General features: G+C 38.9%; 1 protein-coding gene across 1 annotated transcript in view; it reads right to left on the bottom strand.

Moving 5' to 3' along the window:
- Window positions 1–17,588, bottom strand: part of KCNMB2 (potassium calcium-activated channel subfamily M regulatory beta subunit 2) — a 285,452-nt gene extending 267,864 nt beyond the window's left edge. The window contains exon 1 of the mRNA XM_031957691.1: window positions 17,258–17,588. The gene's annotated coding sequence lies outside the window, so the exon portion shown is untranslated. The remainder of the gene's footprint in view (window positions 1–17,257) is intronic.
- Between the last annotated feature and the right edge of the window lie 7,555 nt (window positions 17,589–25,143).

The following is a 25,143-nucleotide window of genomic DNA, read 5'->3' as shown; positions in this document are numbered from 1 at the left end:
GTCAAGCAACTAGTAAGTGTGTGTGTTGAAAGGTCAGGAAGTGTATCTAGTTCTTTCAGACTCCAACTCTATCACCCAATTCATTAAGGTACACTGGTTAGTGTCTATGCTATTCTGTGACAAAGTCAGAATTTCTTTTTCTTTTTTGGCTGATTCAGAATATTAAAAATAAACCTTTTTGCAGCCCAACCAGGATCTATGCAACATTGTTATGACTTTAGACAAATAATATATAACTATCAGATATAGGATCATTCTCAGTGCTGAACAGAGCTGACATTCTTTTACAATATACCAACAGAACACCTTCTCTCTGCATGCTGGACCATCTACCCTCTTATTTATTTCCTCCCACCTTAATCAGCCTCTTCTTCCCTTCCCCATTTTAGACCTATCAAATTTATATCCCTATATGCTATGAAAATTATTATATTCACTTTTGGAACTCTCGTCATACACCAGACCATGTTTCACTTCCTATTCAATCATCTACTTGAACACAATAATCCAATCAGTATACCACTGCTTTTAAAAAGGACACATTTCTTTATTGCCCTTTGGTGAATTCTCTGTTCTTTTGACTTTTATGACCAAAACTTCCTTTCCTGACCACCACTGTTTTAAAAGTTATGATTCTACCATTAGGCTGCATACTCTCTGAAGAGATGGACCATTTTATTTTTCCTATCACATGCTTTTTTAGATTGGCTCAAAATTCTCCCAGTTTCATTTCAAATTTCTACTTCCTGAATAATATTCTGTGCCAGTTATTACAATACACAAATAACCAGACACTAAGGAGAAGACTGCATTTCTCTCATTTAAATTTAGAGGACATGAACCTTATCCAATAAACTTTCTAAGTCTTAAGTAAAAGATCAGACTGAAAGGATTGTATAGGCCACTGAACCAGTTGTTCAGCCAGTCAATAAACATGTATTAAGCACCTGCTAGTCAGACACCTGATGTTAAGCACCAAGAATACAAAAAGAGACACAAGAAAATCTGTCTCGTGGGGCTCACAATCTAATGGGGGAGGCAATAAGCAAAGAAATATGTACAAATAAGTGATATGCAGGATAAATAGAAAATAATTAAAAGAAGGAGGGCATGAACACTAAGAGGGATTTTTGTTGGGATTTAAAAGAAGCCAGAAGGTGAATGTAGAGAGCAGAAACTCTAGAGAAGTATACTTGAAACAAGGTGTTAACTCAGTGGAATTGATGAGATGATGGTTCTCTAGTTCCCATATATACTTAGTACTTACTATGGTGATGTAATGGTTTTCTAGTTCACACATATTCAGTAAGCTGTAATGATGGAATTGTAATAGGGTATTTAAAGGCTGAGAAGGACTGGAAATGGGATATTCCACATTTGACCATCCTCCTGATGGGTCTCCTGCCTCCTGCATTCCAAAAAGAGAGCCAGAACGAAGATGGGGTGGGAGAACACTCCAAAGATGAGGGGATGGCCAAATAAAATACCCTGAGCTGAGAGAGAGTTTCTCATTTGTTCAGGCACAAGAAGGTCAATGTCAAAAAACTACTTGGGCAGTAAGATGTTGTTTTCATTGTTTATTTTCAGTTCTCTGACGTCAGGAAGGCAATGCCATGATATGCAGATGAATTAAATTTAAGTGAGGGAGGGCTGTGCAAAGTCACCAGCCTCATATTCTCCTTTGGAACCATTTAGATCCAATGGCAAGACAGGAATCAGGACAACTGAAGATACAAGTGGGATGCAGTGGAGGACCTTGGCTTTTTAAAAGCTAAGATCTTTCCCAGACCTCACTTTGACTGAGTTAATGCCCATTCAGTAAATGAGGCTAGGTAAGAAATGGAGCAAAGAATGGTCTTGTTTACCTAGTCAAGAAAAAAAAAAAAAAGGACAGGAAGAAGTTGTGGTGAAAAACATTGTATACCAAACAGGGGATTTTGTATTGACCAGGGCATAGAAGAGTGCCTGATCATAATTGGTATTTAATAGATGCTTTTATTAATTCATACATATGTGATAAGCAAGGGTAGCATTAGATAAGAATGTCAGAAGAGTATTCAGAACTTCTTAAAGCATTTTGTAGCTAAAACAACTTTGTAGCGGGATCTCTGATTATTTGTAATCATATTAGCCCTCCCTTTTCTTATTCATGGCCAAGGGATATAATCTTAGAAACCTTCATCAGAAGGGCTTCATTTAGAGTCATCTGACATTCCAGCCTCATCCCCCCTTTTCATGTTCTCTACACTCCAGAAATCCTTACAGTTCCTCATACACACATTCCATGGATGAAATGTCTCTAGGTCTTGTCAAAGGTTCTTCCCTCATAACTAGAATTGCTTCCTTCCTCATCTCCTTCTCATCAAATCTTTAGTATCTTAGTCACCTCCATGTACATGAACTCTTAGTTGATCTTTCAATTGCTAATGCCTTCTCTGCTGGAAATTACATTATATTTATTATAATATTATTTATATAATTTATTATAACATACTGTTTAACAGGATTGTGTTGTTATATCATGTTGATAATATTTTTATTCTCTGTGTGTTTTTGTATTTACTTAGGGCCACAGATCTGGAAAGGTCTCTATATAAATGTGCAGTTTTGTAGAATATAGAATTCTTGAGGTGAAGACCTTTTTTTTCCTTTTGTATTTGTAGAGTCTGGCACATAGTGGGTGTTTAATAAACGCTTATAGATTTAATTATTTTGTGTATAATTATTTTGTGTTCAGGGCTGAACAAATTCAGAGTGATGAGAATCTCTCTCACCGTGATGAGATTTCTCCTCTGACCATCATAATTACAAGGGATATGAAATCATCTGGTATTTTAGCCAGCTTTGACAAAGAGGAATCCTATGTTGGTTAAGTGATTCTTGTAAGGGATGCTCTGGGTATGAATTCCAATTGGCTGCCATAGTTTCATACAATGACCATGTTCCCTCTGGATTCTATAATGTTTCCATTGTCTATATATAGTCCATGTTGCGATGCATTTTTAAGTCATTCCGAATAACCAAGTTAAGTCATGGTGAGGATCTTTGGCCTGGCATTTTAAAGGCCTTCACCATTTTTCTCCCATCTATCTTTCAGGCTTATTTCATATTTCTTTCTTTCAAACAATCCTTGATCCAGAACAACTTGAGTTCTATTAGCTAATTCTGGTTTAGATCTCCCATTCTCGTGCCTTTATAGAGATGGTGCAAAGTGAGGGGGATACAATCCATTCTTAACTCCAATCTATTAAATACCTGGTGGTATTTCAAGCATGGCTCAGGAGCCAACTCTTGTATGATACTTTTCTTAATTATCCCAAGTAAAACAAAATAAAAGAAAAAACTAAAACGCTTTTCTTCCCGAAATCACTATGTAACATTTTAATTATTTCTTCTAACTTTCTACAGACTACATTATGTATCGCCACCCCAATAGAATATTGATGAATAGGGGCCGTTTTATCTTTTATCCCCATTGCTTAGCACAGTGCCTGACATAAAGTAAGTATTTAATATATGCTGGTTGAGTTGAATTATTTCCTTACTGATATGTGCTACAGTAATGACCAGCAGATGAGTCAGAAAAGCGTGTTTAGAGCACAGATTTAACAACATTTTGAGGAAAAGAGACTTCCCAGATCATTACAGTCATTATATATACTTCTATATTTTTACAATAGTATTATTTAAAAAAAAACTGCATTTCACCTAGTTCAATGTACATTGCAATCACATTTTTTTATCCCTTTTGTACTGGTTCCCATTGTGTTGGGGTTTTTTTCCAATTTGACTTCGACAGACACTAAATCCACTTGTCAGTGGAGAAATGGATTTAGGAGACTGAAGAACTGATTGTAACAGACACTTTCTTGCCATTTGTTTCTATAACAGGACTACTTCTTAAGCCTTCTCAGGCCCAATCAGAGTTTCAGGCTTGGGAGCAGGTTATCTTAGCTTCTGTTTTCCAGCAGGTGTTGAATTTGTTTTTTTCCCTTAATTCTCCCTTAAGTCTCTCCAGCAGGAAATGACACTGCAATTGCTATACCTTTTTTACATTTTCTAAGGAGAGAAAGGCATCTGGGTGTCTGTATCAATTGATTCCTCTTACTGATGTTGCTGAGTACTTAACATATGGTCCTATAGTATTCTTTGAAGGTGAATTCCAACTATAAGATGAAGAACAAACTTACTAAGATGAGATAGAAAAGCTATCTTCTCTCCTCAAATGTTTGGTTATTTTCTCTCTGTTGTGGAAATGTAATGCTCTTATTTTGGATCTTATTTGCAATATTTCTTTGTTAGTGATTTAGAAGTCAATAATTATTTTTATTCTACTGATCTCTCCCAGATACTCAAAAATATTTTTATTCTTATCAATTCAGGAGTTCCCTACAATGATACGAGCTATCCATGCCTGCTCTTTTTGGTTCACTGCTATTACATCCTTATAATGATATTAATATAAAACATAATAATAGTAGTTGTTTAGCACTTTAAGGTTTACAAAGTGATTTAGGAATATTAACCTATTTTCTTATCACAACAATCCTGGAAGGTAGGTGCTATTGTTATCTCCATTTTATAGATGAGGAAACTGAGTCAGGCAGAGGGTAAATGATTTTCCCAGCATCACAGAGCTACTGAATGTCTGAGGCCAAATTTGAACTCATTTTTTCCCAATGCCACAACCAAAAGGCCCAGCCCTTGATCCATTCAGGTACCTTGTTGCATTTACTATAGAGGTCCTCCCAATATGATTGAGGTCTTTCTCCTTCTCTCCAGACATTGTAAGCACATCTGGGATTGTCCATCTATCATCCTTCATTCTTTCCAGTGGGAAAAAAAATCTTCTCTTACTGCCATATAATTTTTTGATGAGGAATTCCTCATCTCTAACATAGTAATTCAAAACAATTCATTATTTTCCCCTCATCTTTCTTCCTAATTTTTTTATTACTGGTAAGGACAGCATCATCCCTCCAAGTGCCTGAGTGCATGACCTTGTTGCCATCTTGTACTCTTCAGTCACACTCAGCCTCATAATGTGTTTCCAAATCATCTCTCATAAGTGTCCTCTTTACCTCCCTCATATGGCCTCCATCCTAATTCAAGCTCTTATTGGTTCTCTCCTGGACTCCTACAATCGCCTTCTAGCTGGTCTGCCTATTTCCAATTCCTATTCATTCCTATCCATCCTCTTCTATTAAGATGACTGTTCTAAAGTGTAAATTATTATCCTTGCTCAATAAACTCCAGGGTCTTCATATTACCTCTAGGATAAAATTTAAATGCTGCCATTAAAGGTCTATATGACCTGGGAGCTTCCTCTTTTTCCAACTCTTCACATATCCTGTGACCTGGCAACGCTTGTTTACTTGGGGTTACTCATTTACTTAAATGCATATAACATCCCTTCTCTTTCTCCATGTCTCATCTGACTCGCTTCATGCTTCCATGGATACCGGAGTAGTTTTGCCATTTCCTTCTGTAGTTCATTTGACAGATCAGGAAACTGAGACAAACATAGCTAAATGACTTGGCCAGGGTCATATAGCTAGTAAGTGTTTGTGGCCAGATTTGAACCCAGAAAGATGAGTCTTTTTACTTTCAGGACTGGCACTCTATTCACTATGCCACTTAGATGTCATATATATACATCTTGTATGCATCTTGTTTTTTTTAGGCATGGTAGCTGTCTTCTAATATTTGAAAGGCCATCATGTGGAAGACAGGTCAGGCTTAATTCCATCTTCTTAGGCCACATGGAACAAGAGTAATGGTGTAAGCTGCCACAAAGGCAATTCAGAATTGTCATCAGAAAAACTTGAGGGCAATCAGAAAGCTCTCAAAGTGGAATGGACCACCTTGGGAGGTGATAGGTGCCCTCCACTTTGAGACCTATTAGAAAAAAGCCAGATTATTTCCTCCCTTTCTAGTGGGGATTCTTTTTACATATTGATTTATATATATATATATATATATATATTAATATCAACTAAGAATCCCCTTCTAAAATGCTATCATTCTGTGCTTCTGACAGGTTCAAATCCTCTCTTTGACCTGTGTGGCCTTAGGCCTTTACATCATTTTCCCAGCCTCAGTTTCCTCACCTGTAAAATGAGCCACAGAAGGAAATACATTCCAAAATTTTTTGCCAAGAAAAACTCAAATGGGGTCGAGGAAGGATGTTATATGAATTTAAGCAAATGAGTAACCCCAAGTCGACAAGTGTTGCTAGGTCACAGGGTATGTGCTGGAAAAAGAGGAAGAGCCCAGGTCATAAAGACCTTTATGTCCCTTTCACTTCTGGAGCTCTGATTCTAAGTTTTGGAAGATCAGTTCTAAAGGAGTAAGTTTCCACACAAGAAGTTCTTTAAACTGATGAAATCACAGGTACAGACTAATTATATATCTATATCTATATCTATGTCTATATCTATCTATTTATACATATAGTGACACACAGAGATAAATACATACAAATGTTATATATATATATTTATACACATATATGATAAATGTATTTATTTAAAGAAGCTGACATTACATATATACATACATACACACACACATACACACACACACACACACACACACACACACACATATATATATATAATATTCCTTGCTATGCAACCAGGTGGCTCAATGGATAGAGCTTTGTACCTTGGTTCATGAAGAACTGAGTTCAAATCTGGCTTCAGACCTGACCCAGGAAAGTCACTTACTCTCTCTGTTTGCCTCCGTTTTCTCCACTTTAGGAGGAACTTACCCTCGGTTGTTGTGAGGATTTAATGAGATTTTTGTAAAGTTCTTAGCACAGTGTCTGGCTTACACATAGTATTTAAGAAATGCTTTTTCCTCCCTTCATCCCCAAGTCCCAGTGATTTAGTGAGCCTCTAGTGACTAGCAAAGAACTTTTGGCCATGGGAATCAGGTGAGGATTTTATTTTTATATTCAATTAGATCTGGTTAAAGTCAGGGAGTTCTAGATTTTGGTGTCTTCAATATGTTACAATCATACCCTTTCCTCAGAGCCTCATAAGATAATAAGAATAAACTGCTACTAAGGAGAATTTCCTCCTTTTATTTCCTCCCACTATAAAAGATCCCTGATGATACCATCTTTCAACCAAGGAAACAAGTTGAAACAATTTTGCAAATTTCCCAGAAGCCCAAATCTCAATAGATCAAATAAAGATCTATAAGATTTGACGGACTTCCCAAACACTTTTTAACTTCTGGAAGGGAAGCAGATGGAATTACAGGGCATGTCAATCAATCTTGTGTCCTGCTCACAAAGCTTCAGTGCATCTCTGAACCTCTGGGCCTCTGGGAGGAAATCCAGGCTTCCCTTCTTGGTATTTAAAATGCTTTGCTATTTGATTTCAGTCTCCTTTCCCTGGCTGATTTGACCTTCCTCCCCTTCATGCTCTTCTGTTCTGGAGAAGCTATCCTACTGTGGTCCCTAAAATTTGGCATCCAACCTAACATCTCATTTTCTGTCTATGTGCTTTTGCTCAGATTGTTCTCCAAAATTAGAATGTACCCCCTCCTTCTTCTGTTCTTAGAAGTTCCAGCTTCTTTTAAGGCTCATCTCGAGTGCTACGTCATATGTGAAATCTTTCTTCATTTTCCCCAAATTTTCCCTGCCCCATCATCCTTTCTACATATGTTGTATTTATTGATGTATTTATGCGTCTACTTCCCTCTCCCCTATCCCCAGATGTACATTCCTTAAAGAAAGGACCGTTTTATTTTATTTTTCTATTCTGAGGCACTAGCACATAATTGACATTTAATAAAGGCTTGTTGAATAGATCAATAAATAAGCATTTATTAAGGATCTTCAATGTGTCAGATATGGTGCTCAGTGCTGGAAATAGGAAGACAAAAATGAAATGGTTCCTGCTCTGAAACAGTTTGCATTTTATCATTGGACACACTATATGCACAAAATGGTATATACAGAATGAATAAAAGATCAAACTCATTCATCTATAGCAAACTCCAAAGGGCTTTATATAGATTATTTCATTGGATTCTTCACAACTCTATAACTTCACAACTCTATAAGGTAGATACTATGGATATCCCATTTTACAGATGAAGAAACCAAGACTGAGAAAAAATTAAATTCTTTTCCCAGGGTCACAGAGCTAATAATTGTATGAGGCAAGATTTGAACTCAGGTTTCCTGACTCCAATTATGGTACTCTATTCACTGCTCTACCTCATTTTCTCAATTTTGAGACATCGGGGAGTAGTGAATGCTGTGCTGAATTTGAAATCAAGAAAATCTCATTTCAAATCCTGCTTCAAATATTTACTATAACTGTGACCCAGGTTAAGTCACAGTTTTTTCTCAGCCTCAGTTTCTTCATAAAATAAAAGTGTTTTATAGCAAACCTCTAAGATTCCTCCCAATTTTCAGTCCAAGATCTTATAAAATGTTTAGATGATAAACATTCAATGCTTCAAACCAGGAAGCCAAGTCCTGGCAAAGGGATAGCTAGACTGAGGGGGGGGTGTTACTTGTCCCGTATGAGTTGACCATCCCATTACCTGGTATATAATTGATTTTTAACTGTATTTTCTTACTCATTGCCTAACCTAAATAGTCGATTTCCTGGGGGAAAAGAATCGAACTTCACTGTCCAAAAGGTTCTGGAGTTGAAACTTCACAATAAATCATCCTCTCACAGATGGAGTGTATTAGACTCATTGCCTTTTTTGGGGGTCAGCATTAGGCAGAGGTAAACCAGATGCTCTCCTGTCCAGAAGGATAATAACCATCCTTTCTCAATCAGCTAAGAAGTCAGACAGCTGGATGTTTTGACAGCTGGTGTGCTGCTTTCACTCTCCCCGTTCAGATTCTCACTCAAGCTCATCTCTCATTGCTCCCTTGATTAGACCAAAGATGGCATTTTCAGACATCTGGGGTTCAAAGCTGCCAGACTGGGAGTCAGCCCCAAATAGAAAGATCGACAGTGTGCTTTTTAGCAACACCAAAAGAGCACGGGTGCCCTGAGTAGACAATAGGGAAAGGGAGGATGGTGCAATCCAAAAGAAAATCCGATAGGAACTAAGAGAAGAGAGGAGAGGGCAAGGGAATGTACCGATTACTGCAAATGGAGACTCTCTAGATATTGCCTTCCTAGTCTAATACCACGCTTCTTGGTCTACTTGCTGTTCCCCAAACTCAGCATTCTATCTTTTGCCTTTATTTCTATGCTCACATCATTCTACTCTCTTTACCCATGTCTCTTAGGATTTCTTCTTCCTTCAAGGCACAGCTCATGGCCAGATGTCCCTAGATGTCAATATGTTCTCTCTCCTGAAATCACCACATATGTATTTTATGCTCTATCATGCTCTTCTCCTCCCTCCTTCTCCCCATTTAGAATGCAAGTTCCTTTGGGGCAGAGACTTTATTATTATATTTATTTATTGCTTTTTATTTTTTCATATTTATGTCCACAGTGCCTACACACAGAATCACGTCTTAATAGATTGATTTTGGATTGGATTGTGGTCCTCTTGCAATACAGACATGAAGAATGGTTTTTTATTGTCGAGGATATTTAAGATTCTTTTTGCATACATAATTAGTGCAGCTAAATCTGGAATAATTAATGATGCTGGGTCCAATTTCATGGACTTTGCACAGTGAGGTCCTGTTTTGGGGTCTGCTTTCATTTTGACACTAATTATCAGGGACTGTGAACCAGGGATAAGAAACCTGGGAAATTTGGAACTTTGGCTTTGACAAACCTCAGAAAATAGGAATAGATTTATTTCTTTAAACTGTTCTGGATACCAGCATCAATCTCTAGCTATGAAGGCCAACATGAAGATGAGATTGAATAGGGATAAGAAAATAAATAATTTGCACTTATATAGCAATTTGAAGTTTGCAAAGCATGCTCTGTATCTTCAGCAAATATTTCTTGAGTGCCTACTATGTGCCAGGTCCTGTGGTAGCTGCATTTAATATTTGGATTAATTTTAAAGTCTTAAATCCAGGTTCAACAAATTGACTTTACAAATACAAAATGAAGGCTTTGCTGATAATGATGTGGCTAGGAAACAGTTTGCATGAAAAAGATTTAGGGTTTTAGTGGATTGCATACTCAGTAGAAATTAGCAGTATGTTGTGGCAGCTAAGAAAACTAATGCAATCTGAGACTGTGTAAAGAGAGTTAATAAAGAGTATCTTGCCCATTAGTCCTTGGCCAGCATGACTGTATGACTGGGAAAAGCCTTTCAGAATCCAGAGTCACTTGGACATCATGAGGGAGGATTGAAGGATTTGGTGCAGTCTAGACCACTTGAATCTTCCAAATTCTGTCCTAGAAAGTCTTAGATTTTTATAGGGATTAGATCATATAGAGTTGGAAAAGAACAACTATTATTTTACAGATAAGGGAACTGAGCAGCACGGGAAGTTGGGGATAATTTGTCCCCACATAGCTATTTAGTGTTAGAACTGGGACAAGAACCCAGGTCTCCTGATTTCTAGCTTAGTGTTTTGGGCTATTTCAGCAAATCAGGCTTCTTTCTTATTTAAAACTTGATAGGCTGATGAAAGGCCAACATGAAAGCCGTCTTCAAGATAGTTTCCTCAAGATTTTAAATGTATGACACTTTTGAGTGATGTACCACTGTGATTTCCAGCCTGCAACTCAACAACCTCCAGTGACTTCCCATTGTCTTCTTAGTAGAGAATAAATAGCCTCCTGATTCTGGCCTCAAAAGTTCTTCAGAATGAGGCCCATATTTTCCTCTCCAGACACATTGCATCCTCCCCCATTTCTTGCATGCTCTAGACCAGTCCTAACGGTCTCCTTTTGGTCCCCATTTCTTATTCTGCCCTCTCTTCTCTCTTGGCTTTATGCTCATTCTTCTCTGCCTGTGGCACTCTTCCCAATTTTTGAAATCTCTTCCTTTCATCTAGGCCCAACTCAAATGTCATTTTTTCTATATCGAGTCTTTCCCTGATTTCTCAGTGCCACTGCCAAATGATCTCATATTTCTTCTAAAGTTTTGCTTATCCCATTCTTCCTTTCATGGTAATTACCTGTATCCATGCTTTCCTCCCATTATTATCTTGGGCTTTCTTTCTCTTTCCCCCTCTTTCCCAACTCTCTTGCCCTTTTCCTCTCTCTTCCTGTCATTGTATTTCTCTCTCTCTCTCTTTGCCTATTCTCCCTCTCCCTCTCTCTCTTTCCTCTTCCCCACCTCTCTCCTTTTCACTCTCTTTTTCTCCTTCTTTCTGTCGTTCTTTCTCACTCATCTTCCCTCTCTATCTGTCCCTCTTCTTCTCCTCTCCCCTTCTCCTTCTCTTTCTCCCTGTCTCTCTCTCCCTTCCACTTTTCTCTCTCCTCCTCTCTTTCTCTTTCCTTCTCCCTCCCTTTTTCTTTGTTTCCTTTTTCCCTCCTCTATTCCCCCTCTCCTTCCTTCTTATCTTGTATTCCCATTCCCTCCTTTCCTTCCTCTCTTTATCTCTCTATCCCGTTCTCTCTTCCTCTCTTTTTATTTCTTTTTACTTTCCTTTATTTTCCTTCTTTTTTCTCTCTCCTCCTCTCTCCCTCTTTCTTCTCCCTCTCTTTTTATTTCTTTTTACTTTCCTTTATTTTCCTTTTACATCTTTCCCTCCTCTATTCCTCTTCTCCTTCCTTCCTATCTTGTACTCTTTCCTCTCTTTATCCCTTTCTTTCCTCTCTTTCTCTTTTCTTTCCTTTTATACTTCCCCATCCCATCTTTTCTTTCTTTTTCTCTTCTCCTCCCTCATTCTCTCCCTTTCTTTCTTAACTCTCTCCCTCCTTTCCTCTGTCTATACTACTCTCCCTTTTTCTGTCTCTTTTTTTCTTCCCCTCCTTTCTCCTCCTCTTTATTATTCTCTTTCTCCTTCCCTCTCCTCAATTCATCTTATTCCATCCCTCCTTCTCTCTCCCTCTCTATTTTTCTGTTCCTGTCTCTGTTTTTCTCTGTTTCTCTCTTAGAATCAGTAATGTTTAGTCTTCGAAGAGAAAAGACATGGCCAGGTTAAGATGATATGATTTCTGCCTCAAAATATTCATAAGGCTGAAAAATAAGTCTACTTATCCTGCTTAGCCCCAGAAGGCATAAGATTTAATGGAAGCAACAAACTTTTGACATCTTTGAGCTGTCCCATACCTGTAAGAACTTCCTGAGGAGGTGTCAGGCTCTTATTCAAGGGGGCAATTCTGAGTAAAGGCTACAAGCTCACTTGTCAGAGAGGATGTGGAAAAGATCCTGGTTCAGGTCTAAGCTGCAGTAGCTGGTCTCTAAGGTCTTTTCCCACCCACCTATCCTGTGATTCTTTGCTCAGTGACTGACCAAAAAGTAGGCAGGAAGGAAGGACTGAAAGGGGACTGAAAGACAGCTGCAAATTGAGTCCTATTTCCCTCTTCTGCTTTGATAGTGTGGACTGACCCAATAATTTAGCAATCAAGGATGAGCAGGTGGACTATTGACTCAAGAACATTTGCTGAAGACATTGAGGGGTCTGACATGCATGGGGTGTTTTATTATTAAGTTTGATTCACTTTCCTGTTAAGCAGAAAGTTGCGTCTAGGAAATAACAGGCAGGACTGAAGAAGTGAGAGGGAGAAGCAGAGTTCCGTTGGAGGAAGAGGATTTAGTTAATAAGGTCGAAGAAAAGGGAAAGAAAGACAAGAGAGGAGTCAGCAATTAATCCATATATCAACTGCCATTACAGAAATACTTTACACAATAACTATGGAAATAGGATAATGAGGAGCTCTGAATAGAACTGTGAGGATACTCTAGAGATTTTCTAATCCAATCCATTCTTCAGAAGAGGAATCCAAAGAGAGGAAATGGGTTATCCATAGTCATATAGACGATTGATGGCCAGAACCAAGTTTGGAACTCAGATCTTTTTCTATTCCTCTGAGCTTTCTATTCTGCTATTCTGCTACTTAGTCTCCTTATATCAAAGTGATAATTTGGGAGTTGGGAGGAACTCTGTTTGAATCCTGGATTTGTTTTTTGTGTGACCTTGTGTACATCTACCTTCGTTGGGTCTTGGCTTCCTTACCTATAAAATGAAGGCACTGGATTAGAAGGCCTATGGATAACAAGTTGATAAAGTACTTCCATACATTCTCATTTATTCTCTATACATGAGGAAATTAAGGCTCAGAGAAGTAAGAGGACTTGCCTGAAGTGATGGGATCATGGATCTGGAATAGGCAAAGATCTCAGAGGCTATTGAGTCCAATCCACTAATTTTCAAGATGAGAAACTGAGGGTCAGAGAAGTTGTAAGTGACTTACTCAATGTCGATCAGGAAGTATGCTACAGAGGCAGGATTTGAATGCAAGTGCTCTGACTCTAAAGTCTATTTATCATGCTTTCTTGAGTTATACAGTTCACATACCTAGTACATATCTGAAGTAGGGTTCAAACCTTCACCTTCCAAAATTCCAAGTCCAGTATTCTGATCACTAAGCTATACTGCTTCTAAGTATCCCTTATACCTCTAAATTTGAGTATTTCTGTTGAATTTAATTGAGTGGATTGGTAGTTTTTCTTTGCTAATTATATCAGAGAGTAAATGAGGTTGGGAATTTCACTTTTATGGGTAAAAAGCATCAGTACTAAAGTTAGAAGTCATGTCTTCTCATGGAGTTCAGGCACCTATGGAATCTCAAATTGTATGAGAATGGAGCTGAAACACTGTCAAATATAAACAAACTGTAAAGATATAGAGACTATATGACTATTTTCTGCCCAGGCTGATGAATTTTCCAGTCACAGACTCAAAGTCTATCAACTTGATGGCAGGGGACTTGGGACATGTCTTAGAGAAGACAACCTAGACATTTAAGAAATCAGAAACTTGTGAAATAAATACCCAGCACAATGTACTCCATAACCTAAGTGTTTTAAATAAAAAAAAAACTAATTATCTGATCTGGTCACTTTCACAGCATAAATAAAGTTAATACCATCTCCCCCTCTTCATTTCTGATGTTGTGGCATGTAGACTTCAATACAAACTCTAGAAAAGAGAAGCAGTATCTTTAACATGTTCTGATATCGCCATCCCACCCACCTGCGTTATTGGTGCTGTTTATATGACAAATAAATGGTGTAGTTTGCATTAAAGTGCTGTCAGCATGACTACAATCAAAATAGGCCATAGGGGGTAGACTTAAGGACCTGAGACTTTCCTTTGAAAAGAAATGTTTGATATGATTGAAATCAAAGTTAATTCACAGAACCTGGAAGGCTGAAAGACTTTTCTTAATGAAGCTGATATAGTAGTGAGTGGAACAATGCTGTGTTACCAGCTTTTCACAGTGAAAAGAGAAAAGGAGAAGGGGAGAGAGGGAGAGCAAAAGAAAGGGTGAGATGGGGAGGAGAGAGACAGAGAGACCCAGAGACAGAGACAACCAGGTACACAGAGACAAATGGACAGAGAAACAGATTGAGATAGAGAGCTGGCAAACACACAAAAATAGAAAACACACTGAGAGAGAGAGAGAGACAGAGACAGAGAGAGACACAGAGACAGAGATAGAATGACAGAAATAGACAAAGAGATAGAGAGAAAGACAGACAGACAGAAAAATGGAGAAAGACAAAGAAACAGAATTACAGACAGACACCTAGAAAGAGAGATACAGAGGAGGAAGCAATGTGGTATAGTGGAAAGATCATTGAGTTCAGAATTCAAGGACCTGGGTTTCAATCCTGGTTCTGCCTGTAGGTGAAAGCTTCATCAATTATAGCAGGTTATACCATCAGTAAAATATTGGGGTTAGACTGGATGATCTCTAAGCTTCTTTCCAGCTGTGAATATTTCATTTTTTTCTTTTCCCTCAGTGTAGGATTGTGATTTCATGGGTGTATGGAGGCCCTGGCATGGGAAATCTTGGCAAGCTAATTTAAGATCATGGCATCACCCATTTCTAATTGGAAATAACTTTATACTATCATCTAGTCCAACTCTCTCATTTTACAGATGTGGAAACTAGGATCCAGAACTGGCAGACATTTGTCCAAAATGAAGCAGGCAGGTAGTATGTGGCTGAGCTGGAATTGAATGTATAAATTCTCTGACTCTACACCCTCACATTTATGGTCTGAGAGGGAGTTCCCTGAGACACTGGGCAATTGAGTGACTTGCCACAGTCAGCTACATAGCTAGCATGTGTGAGGGGTAGGACTTGAATCCAGTTCTTCCTGGGTTAACTCACAATATCTCTTATTTAGGGTGTTAACATGTATGTATATACACACACACACACACATATATATATATATATATATATATATATATATATATATATGCATATATACGTGTAGGCCAAGGACTGAACATATAATTTCATTGAGATAGGTAACTCCCAGGTGAGAAAATTTCCCCTATCAATTTAGGTCAATAATCGCCCATAGCTTATTGTCTTACTGAAAGGTTCATTGGCTTGTCCAAAGTCACAAGACCAGTATATGTCAAAGGCAGGATTAGATCTCAGGTCCCCTAGGCTCAGAGGCTAGCTCTCTCTCCGCTATACCACAGACTAAGGTCCAGGACACAGATCCAAGCTGACTTATCTCAAAACCATAAGCCATCCATCACAGAAGGACCAGCTGAAACACTATGTATGGATCAGCAGAATCAACCACCACTTGTGGTTCAAAAAACAAAACAAAACATTACCAACATCCTCCACACACCCAACCTGCATACAAAGAGACATTAAGGCAGGGAAGAAAAGCCACAATAGTATTTCACCTTCGATTCAACACCAGCTTTTGAGTTTGGAATTTTCCCATTTTTTTCCTTGAGAAAACAAGACATTTTGAGCAATTGGGGAAGGGTGTAAAAGACGTTAATTTGCTATTTTGTAAATATCAGATCCAGTGAAGTATCTTTATCATTGTTGAGAAGTCAACTTTTAATAGCCCTCTGCCCAGATCAACAAAACAAAAAGCAATGTTTTAGACCACCGAAGACTGGAAAAGTGTCATGGAAATCCTTCGTTGTGATTTGGCTATTTCTCTGTGGCGAGGGTCAAAGGCAATGACAAATTCTCACGCTCACAGCCCAGAACATGTCATATGGAAGATACCACCAGTCCCTGTTATCTCTTGACATTTCTTTGTCAACTTAGGCAAAATGGAAAACACCATTGCGTCAGTCAAGGTGTGTAACTTTCCTTTGCAAATCACTTCAATTTTTTGCCTTGTACTCTGAGAACCCCTTCATCCATCTCTAGCCCTTCAAGGAGAGACAGGCTCCTGCTTCGGTTCTGTTCGCCAGAAATCTCTAACAAAAATCCTGCTTGCCATCTGCAGTCGGCCAGTTGTTTGAAAACGAGAGAGAGAGAGAGAGAGAGAGAGAGAGAGAGAGAGAGAGAGAGAGAGAGAGAGAGAGAGAGAGAGAGAGAGAGAGAGAGAGAGAGAGAGAGAGAAGCCAGGACGGAGCAAAACCCCGGTTTTCCCTCCCCACTGGGAAACTCTGATTTTAGTCTGTACAAACAATGAGAGTAAACAGTGCGGACCAGCCAGTCCTTATGCAAAATGGACGGAGACATCTCCTTCTCCTCTGGATCAGGTGAAATCCAAATAGTTCTTTCTCTAAGATACCGCCCGGGTTTCCCCTTTTTAACTGATGGCAAGGGAGATTCTCAGCACGCCGAATGACCGTGCGAAAGCCTATTTCTTAGCTAACAGGTCTCCAGTCTAAAGGGCATCTGGTTCCCCCCCTCTCCCCTCACCTCTTTCAGTTCTGGAATCTCACGATCTCCCCTTTCCTCCCCCACCCCAACTCCTCACTCAGCCTCGCCAACAGCCTGGCTGGCGGCGAAGAGAAGGGGCGCGCTTTTTCCTGCGTGACCTCTGTCTTCTAGTCCAGGGGCAAAGTAACGAGGGGTGTCCCCGGAGCACCCCGAGAGGCTGCAGCCAGCTGCTCCTCGAAGCCTTCGTTTCCTAAAGCATCGCTCTCCCCTCCCACCGATCCTCCCTGTGTCCCCCCTGCTTCCTCCTCCTCTGCTTCTCTCTGGACCCCAAGGAGGCCCCCGGATACCCCTCTGCGACTTGACTCCCCCCCCCGGCAGCCCCGAGCTGCAATTCCCCAGCCCGGCTGCAAATTGACCAGTCCGGCTGCAATTGATCAGCCCGGCTCAGACAATGCCCACCTCGCCAGCCGCCGCCCGGCACCCGCCGCTGCCGCCTTTGTTTGCCAAGCAAATCCTACCTCGGGCGAGCTGTCACATCTTCCTCCGGAGGAAGCCACGCGGAATGGTTAATAAGCGGCGACCCTGGGGAAACCTCCAGGCCGCCCTCCGCGGCTGCTCCGCGCTGGCATAGCGGCCAGGCGGTCTGGACCTGGCATGGCACAAGCCCGGGGACCTCGGGGGCTGCGACGCCCCGGGGCTCCCGATGCCCCAAAGAGTTTGGAAGGACGACGGGAGAGGCGGGCGCCCTTAGACAGCCATGCCCGGAATGAGTGCCCGAGAGCTGCGTGGAGGCGGCTTCAGCCTGGCTTGAAAGCGCGCCGGAGAGGGGATTGATTAGCCTATGATGGGCATGCTGTTTCTGTTTTTATTTAATATCGTAATAGGCTGCCTGGCAGCCTGGCGCTGATAGGTTTAGCGGCTCTTACCCACTGCTTTCAAATTCTCACATTAAAAAAAAAAAGGGGGGGGGGAAGGGGGTGGTGATGGTGATGGGGGTGGGGAGAAGCTGGGGCTGGAAATGTTTTCTTCGAGGCAGAGAGACCCCGACCTAGCGGCTCAGATTTGCGAATCCTCTTTTAACTTACGTATCAAACAGACCTGTCTGTCCTGGAAAATAAATGCACTTGGAAACAAGCACCATTCTTAGAAGACACAAGCAATCCCCGGAGAAGCGGCGCTACCGCCCTCCCTCCGCAGCTTCACAGGCAGCCGCCGACTGGAGCGTCAGGGAAGTGGCTCCATCCAGGTGGGAAAAGTTTCCACCATTTCCTCCCCGGGAAGGCCAAGAGACGCCGAGCCTTCTGTGCTCACCATATGTAACACGCCGAGTCCTGACCCGCCCATTCAACCGTAAACAGACAGAGAAGAACACGCAGGTTCCGTGATTTGGCAACCCCAGCATCCAGGCGGAGCTGGACCAATCGGATCCCGGCCATTGGTTGTTCCAATGAAAAAGAAGCCACTTTTGGTGGCGGGGCTGCCCGTGGCTGCTACATGTTGATTTTATGAATGGCTAGGAAGGCGTGGGATTGTGGGACACGGGAGAGACGGCTTACCCTGGCTTTCTAAATGGCTAGAAGAGCCCAAAGCCCAAGAAGTTAAGAGGGGTCCCTTTCCAGAGTAGGGGGCGTAAGAAACAATAAACAAGTAAACCAAAAACTTTATGCTATCTCACAATAAGGCAGATTTAGTTGTAATTCTCTGAATTGGATTTCGGTTTAAAGACCGGTTTTTATGAAGCAGTCTTTTGTCCTTGGCTTCTCTCCCACCCTGACCCCCTTCCCCACCTTATTCCCCCAAGGACATCACTTATATAGTAGTTACCATGGAAACAGAATGGTCAGCCCTAGGGGCGAGGAGCTTTAGAAGAGTTGTAAATGCAATATGGAGTCAAGGTGTATATATATATATATTTTTTTTTTTTCTATGCCCTATGGAATTCATGGGACAAACCACAGGTGAGAAGGAAAAGGAAATACTATTTTTGGGGGGCAATCATCCTGGTAATTTTGCTATTTAGAAATGTTATTCAGATCCCAGCCTCTAAGACAAAGACTTAAATAACTGGGGGTTCCACTTAAGGAATGAGAATTTCCCTTTGCTTTATTGACATACTAGGATATGCACTTAGTTGTGAGTGTCCAGATGTAAATTAGATTTTTGTAGCTGTATTATTATTGTTGTTGTTATTTTTTCCAGTTGAATAAAAGGGCCGGTTTAGGGTAAAAATCTCTTTATCAGGAAACTTGTTTCAGGACTTTAGATCTGTTCTGTGGAATAGTATGACTTTAGATCTGCTTTATGGAGCAGTAGATCAAAAAAAATAGAGTTGTCTCAGTTGAAACTCAAAAGAAACAAAACCCAAACTAATTTCAGTCAGGTTAGGCTGGAGGGGAAAGAAGGTGAAGTTTTTCTGTTTTCACTCTTAGCAAATTTCTGCTATCTATCTAGAAAAGACTTCATTTTTATGTCTTTTTCTCAAAATCCCTTTTAAATTTTATGACCCTTTCAAGAACATAAACATCATAAAGTAATGTATGTTAAATGCTTTACAAACTTTATTGTATTATGTAAGTGTTGGATATAATATTAAGTTTTTAGCAGTGTATCTAAGATCTCACAATTGTAGAACAGCAATCTATCTTGATCTTAGCAGGGCATTTGACTTTTGTCTTCATAGACATTTAGAGAAATATAGATTGCAAGGGAATGGATTCAGGTGAACTACATTTGGAGTAAATTTATTAATTAACTGATATGAAATACTATAAACATTTCTATAAGCCCAGGTTTTTCTAACTTCATTCTTGCGAACAAAAAAAAACCAAAAAAAAAACCACCATCCTTTCAGTCACCCAAGCTTACAACCTAAGAATCATCTTTAATTCTTCTCTTTTTTTCTTCACCCCATTATATGAAATGAGATGCTAACTCTTGTTGACTTTATTGCAACATGGCTACCATCTATCTTATTACTTAAATTTGAGCAGCCTCATCCCTGCATTCAAACTCTTTGACTTTTGCAGTCATCTTCAAATTTCTTTCAAGCCTCCCCTTTCCAGTTCATTCTGTATACAGTGGCCAAATTGATATTTCTGAAATTGCTCTAATAGGTCACCTTCTCATTCAAATATCTTCAAATTACCTATTGGACATTGGTATTACCCATGGACAAGGATTGGACTTATGATTTCATTGGTACCGTGATTCTCAGGTAATAGAACTCCCTTCTCAATGCAGGTTGGCACTTTCTTGGAAATATAATATTAAAGAGTTGCCTCAGCATTGAGAAGCTGTTTTATGCCCAGTCAATATGTGTCAGGGCATGACTTGAAACTGTTCCTCCATAGCTCTAAGTCTGACTCTTTCTATTTACTAGTCATGTTGGTTCTTGGAGCAGATACATAGAAGGCTTATCCTGGCATTTAAATTCCTCTATAATATGGTTCTTAGTCATCTTGCCACCTGAATTTCATATAATTCTGCTTCAGACAATCTCTATTCTAGTCCAAATGACTTTCTTTTTGTTTCCCATATCATTCCATCTCCTACCTCTATCTGTTTGTAAAGGTGGTTCTTATGCTTGGAATGGGTTCCCTTCTTAAATCTTGAAATTCATAGCTCCATTTAAAGAATCACTCAGTTGTCACATGCTGTGCAAGTCCTCTCCTGATCTGCCCAGTTATTAATGCACTCTCAGACCCCCCCCCCCAATTCATTCATTCTATTATCAAGTGTTCATTTTTTCTCCCTTCAATCTTGTCTTTCCCAAAAGGAAAAAAAAAAGGTTAATTACTTTACATATATAGTTTATATTACTTATTTGTTTACATGTTTTATTTTCTCAGAAAAATTTAAGCTCTTTGAGGATAGATATTTTTATATTTATTTTTGCATCCTCACTATCAAGAACATGACAGATGCTTAATAAATCAAATTGAATTATTTGTTTCTCTGTGTAGATATTGTACTAGCTAAAGATCAACTCCCTGAAGGAAAGCTCTTTTTAAACAAAATGTATTAGTATCTCCTGGAGCTTGACCAATAGTAAGTGTACATACCATTTCATTTTATCTGTCTACAACACCTAGTAAATCTCTGGCACATATTTTTGTTATTAATGAAGCATTTCAGTCATGTTTGGCTATTTATAACCTTATTTTGGGGTTTTCTTGACAAAGAAACTGGAGTAGTTTGCTATTTCATTCTCTAGCTCACTTTACAGATGAGGAACTGGGGCAAACAGGGTTAAGGGATTTGCCTAGGATCACATAGCTATTAAATGTCTGAGGCTAGATTTGAACTCATGAAGATGAGTTTTCCTGATTCCAAGTCTAGTTCTCTATTCACTGTGACACCTAGCTATCTTCTGGAAATATTAGTTGTTTAATAAAGTCTTTTTGATTGATGGAATTATTAAAAAAAAAGAGTTGACATTGGAATGAATGTCTCTTGGGTCCCAGTTCTTTTCTTTGTTTTCCATAGTGAGAAAAACAGAGAAAATGCATCAAATCTAAGGAAATCCTAGTCCCACTGTATTTTGTGCTGCTGAGCCCACACTACTGCAGGGTTTTATTTAGCTCTGAGTATCATATTCTTAGAGGGATATTTATATACTTCCATTTGAAGTATAATCATCAGAGAGAGACCAGGATGGGAAGGTTTGAACACTATGCTCTGGGAAGAAAAGTTTGAAGAAATGAAGATATTCAGTTAGTGGTAGAAGGGTATAATAATGTTCTTCAAATATTTGAAGGACTGAGATGGGAAATGGGTGTTTTCTTTTCTAATTCTATGAAACTTCAGAAGGTAGAAATATCTCCAAAGGATGGAAGTATGAGTTATACTAGAGGGTCGAAAGATCTCCCAACTCAGAAAATTCTGTGACTCTGTAATGTCACCGAGAAGCAGTTTGGGACTCAATATAAAAAAGAACAAAAATAATGTCAAACAATGGCATGGGTTACTTTTGTGAAAAATGAGTTTTCTGTTACTGAATATGTTTAAGTAGAAGCTGGCTGACTGCTTGTTCAGTACATTGAAGAAGAAATTTTACTTCAGTCAAATATGAGATTAGTTGACTGAGAAGGTATTTTCTAGGACCTACATTTCATAAAGAGTCAAGACAATTAGGTTAGATGTAATTTTTAAAGATATCTCCTACAGTAGTCAAGGAATTATGATAAATACTGGAGTTAAAAAAGGCAGGAATTAGTCCTTGCTCTCATTAAACTTATATTCTAGTAAAGGAATTATACACACACACACACACACACACACACACACACACAACACACACACACACACATAGATATGAGGGGCTTTTGTGAGGACGTAAGGAGGAAGTAGCATATAACTTAGTCTTGAAGTGGATTTCTGAGAAACAGATGAGTAGGGAGTATGATCCTGGCATGGAAAACAGCTTGTACAAAAGGTATTGAAGGCAGGAGATGGAACATTGAATTTAGGAAAGTACTAATAGTTCAGTGTGGCTGGATGATAGTGTGAATGAAGGGGGAAAATATGAAAAGAAGTGAAAAGAAGACAGATTCTAGATGCTTGTCAATGACTAATGAGTTTATATTTGATCTGAGAGGCAATAGGAAGTTACAAAATACGTTTGATCAAAGGAGTGAGTGGTTTAGGAAATGTACTTCCTAAATCTCCATCCCTCATTTCTCTCCTAAACTCTTTTCTTCTATTGCTTACCCCATACAAGTCTCTTAACTTCTCTCAGCAAGTTTCCTCATGTGTACAATGATTATAATCATAGAATGTATTTCATAGGGTTGCTGTGGAAATCAGATAAAATAATAGATAAAAATAGTTTACAACTCTTAAATTGCCACATAAATGTTAGCAGTTATAGTAATCCTATGATATACATGCTTTTACATGTTCCCTGGAGCAGACACTAAATAAGAAAGTAAAAAATATAGGGATTTATGATCAGAATTTTTCAAGTTAAAGAAATGCTTTATTAAAAATCACAGTGCAAATACTGCTAGAAACTATTAATGATCTTCAGACAATTTTTATTGTCATAGGATAAACTAATAAACTACAAACGTTTCATTGATTCTTTATTGATAAATACATTGCTTGAGAAGGAGGGTTCTTTGCAAGTAAGCAGAGGGATTGGTAGATCAGTAATTATGTGCTGATTGGGATACAAAATAATGACTGATATAACTCTTCTTGAAGCTCCTTCATCTCAACTCTTATGTGTACTCTCTACCACATGTTCTATATCTAATGAATTAGCTGAAGGATAGAAAGAGTGAGGCAATGAATAGGGATAGCAAACTAGAGATAACCTATCTGATCTAATCATCTTAAAGATAGGAATTGTTTCACTTTTTTATTGGCCTTTTATTCCCAAAGCATGACACACAGCCTTTTAGATGTGGATCCTTAATAAATGTTGCTTGAATTAAATTTGATGAACTGAGGGTTAGAGGGTAAAGATCTAGGAGGGGAAGAATTCTGGATCCTAGGGAAACAGTGGCTGGTAGCTGCAGGAGAAGAAAATAAAAGCTTTATTTACTAGAGAAAAAAGAGACAGAGAACAAAAGGATATAAAGAGAAAAGAATGAATGAGGGAGACAAGGAATAGAAAATAGAGGAATATATGAAGGAAAAAAGAGGAAGGAAGAAGATAGAAGAAAGAAAAAAAAGAGAAATAGAATGAGAGAATATCACAGCTTTGAAAGATGGAGATGGAAGGGGAAGAAGAGAACAGAGACATAGAAGGAGAAAAGAATACAAGTGGAATGGTAGAAGAAAAGAGGAGAGGGAGAGAGATGAATACCTATAGATATGGAGAGGGAAGGGATATTAGAGGTGATCTAACACAAACCTCTCATTTTTTCAGATTAGGAAAGTGAGGCTCAGAAAGGTTAAATGACTCCCTCAAACTTATACAGATAGAAAGAGGGCAGCACTAGGATTCAGATTCAAGTATTGAGAGTAAACATGGTATGGTAGAAATAGAGCTAAATTTAAAAATAGATCATAGTTTCAAATACCAATTTTACAACCTGTTGATATGATCTTAGTTATTTGGCTTCTCTCTTTATTTCTGATTCTTCATTGACCTTTGTCAATTTATTTGATCTCTTTCTCTATTTCTCAGTTTCCTTATCTGTAAAATGAGGATAGAATAACTCATCTCTATGCTCTAAGGTTCATGAGCTCTCAGTCAAAACTTGTTTCTATTGTTCTATATTATAAGGAAAGAATTCTAATTTGTTCTAGAGCTAGGACTATCACAGATAGTCTTTTGGTTCCAATATGATTTCTTCCTGTGGTGGTAAATTTTTTGACAGGGGAGTCTGTTGTTGGAGTGCAGGTATCGTCTTTATTAAGAAAAGTTTGTCTTTGCTGTTTTTTTTTTCAGCCATTCATCCGGAAAGATTAATTAGGGAAAGATCAGGCCACTATTTAGAAAACTTCAGGAGGCTAATGTAGAGATTGAATTTACTTGTGTTCAGCCTGTTTCCTTGGACAGCCCCTCAGGGTAAAGAGTTGGAGGTAGCTGAAAACATGAACTGCAGTGACATTTGGGAGCTTTACTGTCAACCACATTTAGCAAGAATTTCCATTCTAGAGTCAAGATTTGTCAATTCTATACCTACAACATCTATTACACCTGTTTCCTCTCTCTGCTTACAGTCATCCCCTATTACCAGCCCTTGTTACTTCTTTCCTTGACTACCGTAATAGATTCTTAATGGGGTTCAGTGCTTTCAATCTCTCTCCTCTCCAATTCATATTGCACACAGTTGCAGGATTGGTACTAATAGAGCACAGATCTTAACCTGTCCTTTCCTTACCCAAAAAGCCTCATTGCCTCCATATTGCTTCAAGGATGAAAAAATACATTTCTGTATTTGCCATAGAAAGCTCTTTCCAATCTGCTTATAGTCAGGCATATAATATCTTTTTTTTCATACACTTTGTGTTTTAGCCAAACTGTCCTTTCTATTCTTTATATATGACATTCTGTCTCTTCTGTGTGTATGAAAATGATATCCTACTTGCCTAGAATGCACACCCTCCTCATTTCTATCCATTAGTTTCCTTCAAAGCTCAAATCAACTACTGTTTCCTTCAGTTGGCCTCTCATGATCCCACTATTGTGATTTTTTTTCCCTCCACTCTCTCTGGAAATTACATGGTATTTACTTTAAATATTCTTGTCTTGACTTTGATAGGTAATTATTGCCCCTACTGATAGAGTATAAGGCTCTTCATGGCAGGAATTGTTATTTTTTCCCTATCTTTTCATATCTAATACCCAACATGGTACTCTATCTACTAAATGCTTATTGAATGAATAAATGAATACTGAGTGCTCACCATGTTTTTTGGTATTCTCAGAATATTTTCAGCAACACTTGAT

This window comes from Sarcophilus harrisii, chromosome 3 (genome assembly GCF_902635505.1).
Source record: "Sarcophilus harrisii chromosome 3, mSarHar1.11, whole genome shotgun sequence".
Taxonomy (NCBI): domain Eukaryota; kingdom Metazoa; phylum Chordata; class Mammalia; order Dasyuromorphia; family Dasyuridae; genus Sarcophilus; species Sarcophilus harrisii.
The sequence above is the reverse complement of the archived record's forward strand: the minus strand, read 5'-3'. Positions and strand labels throughout refer to the sequence as shown.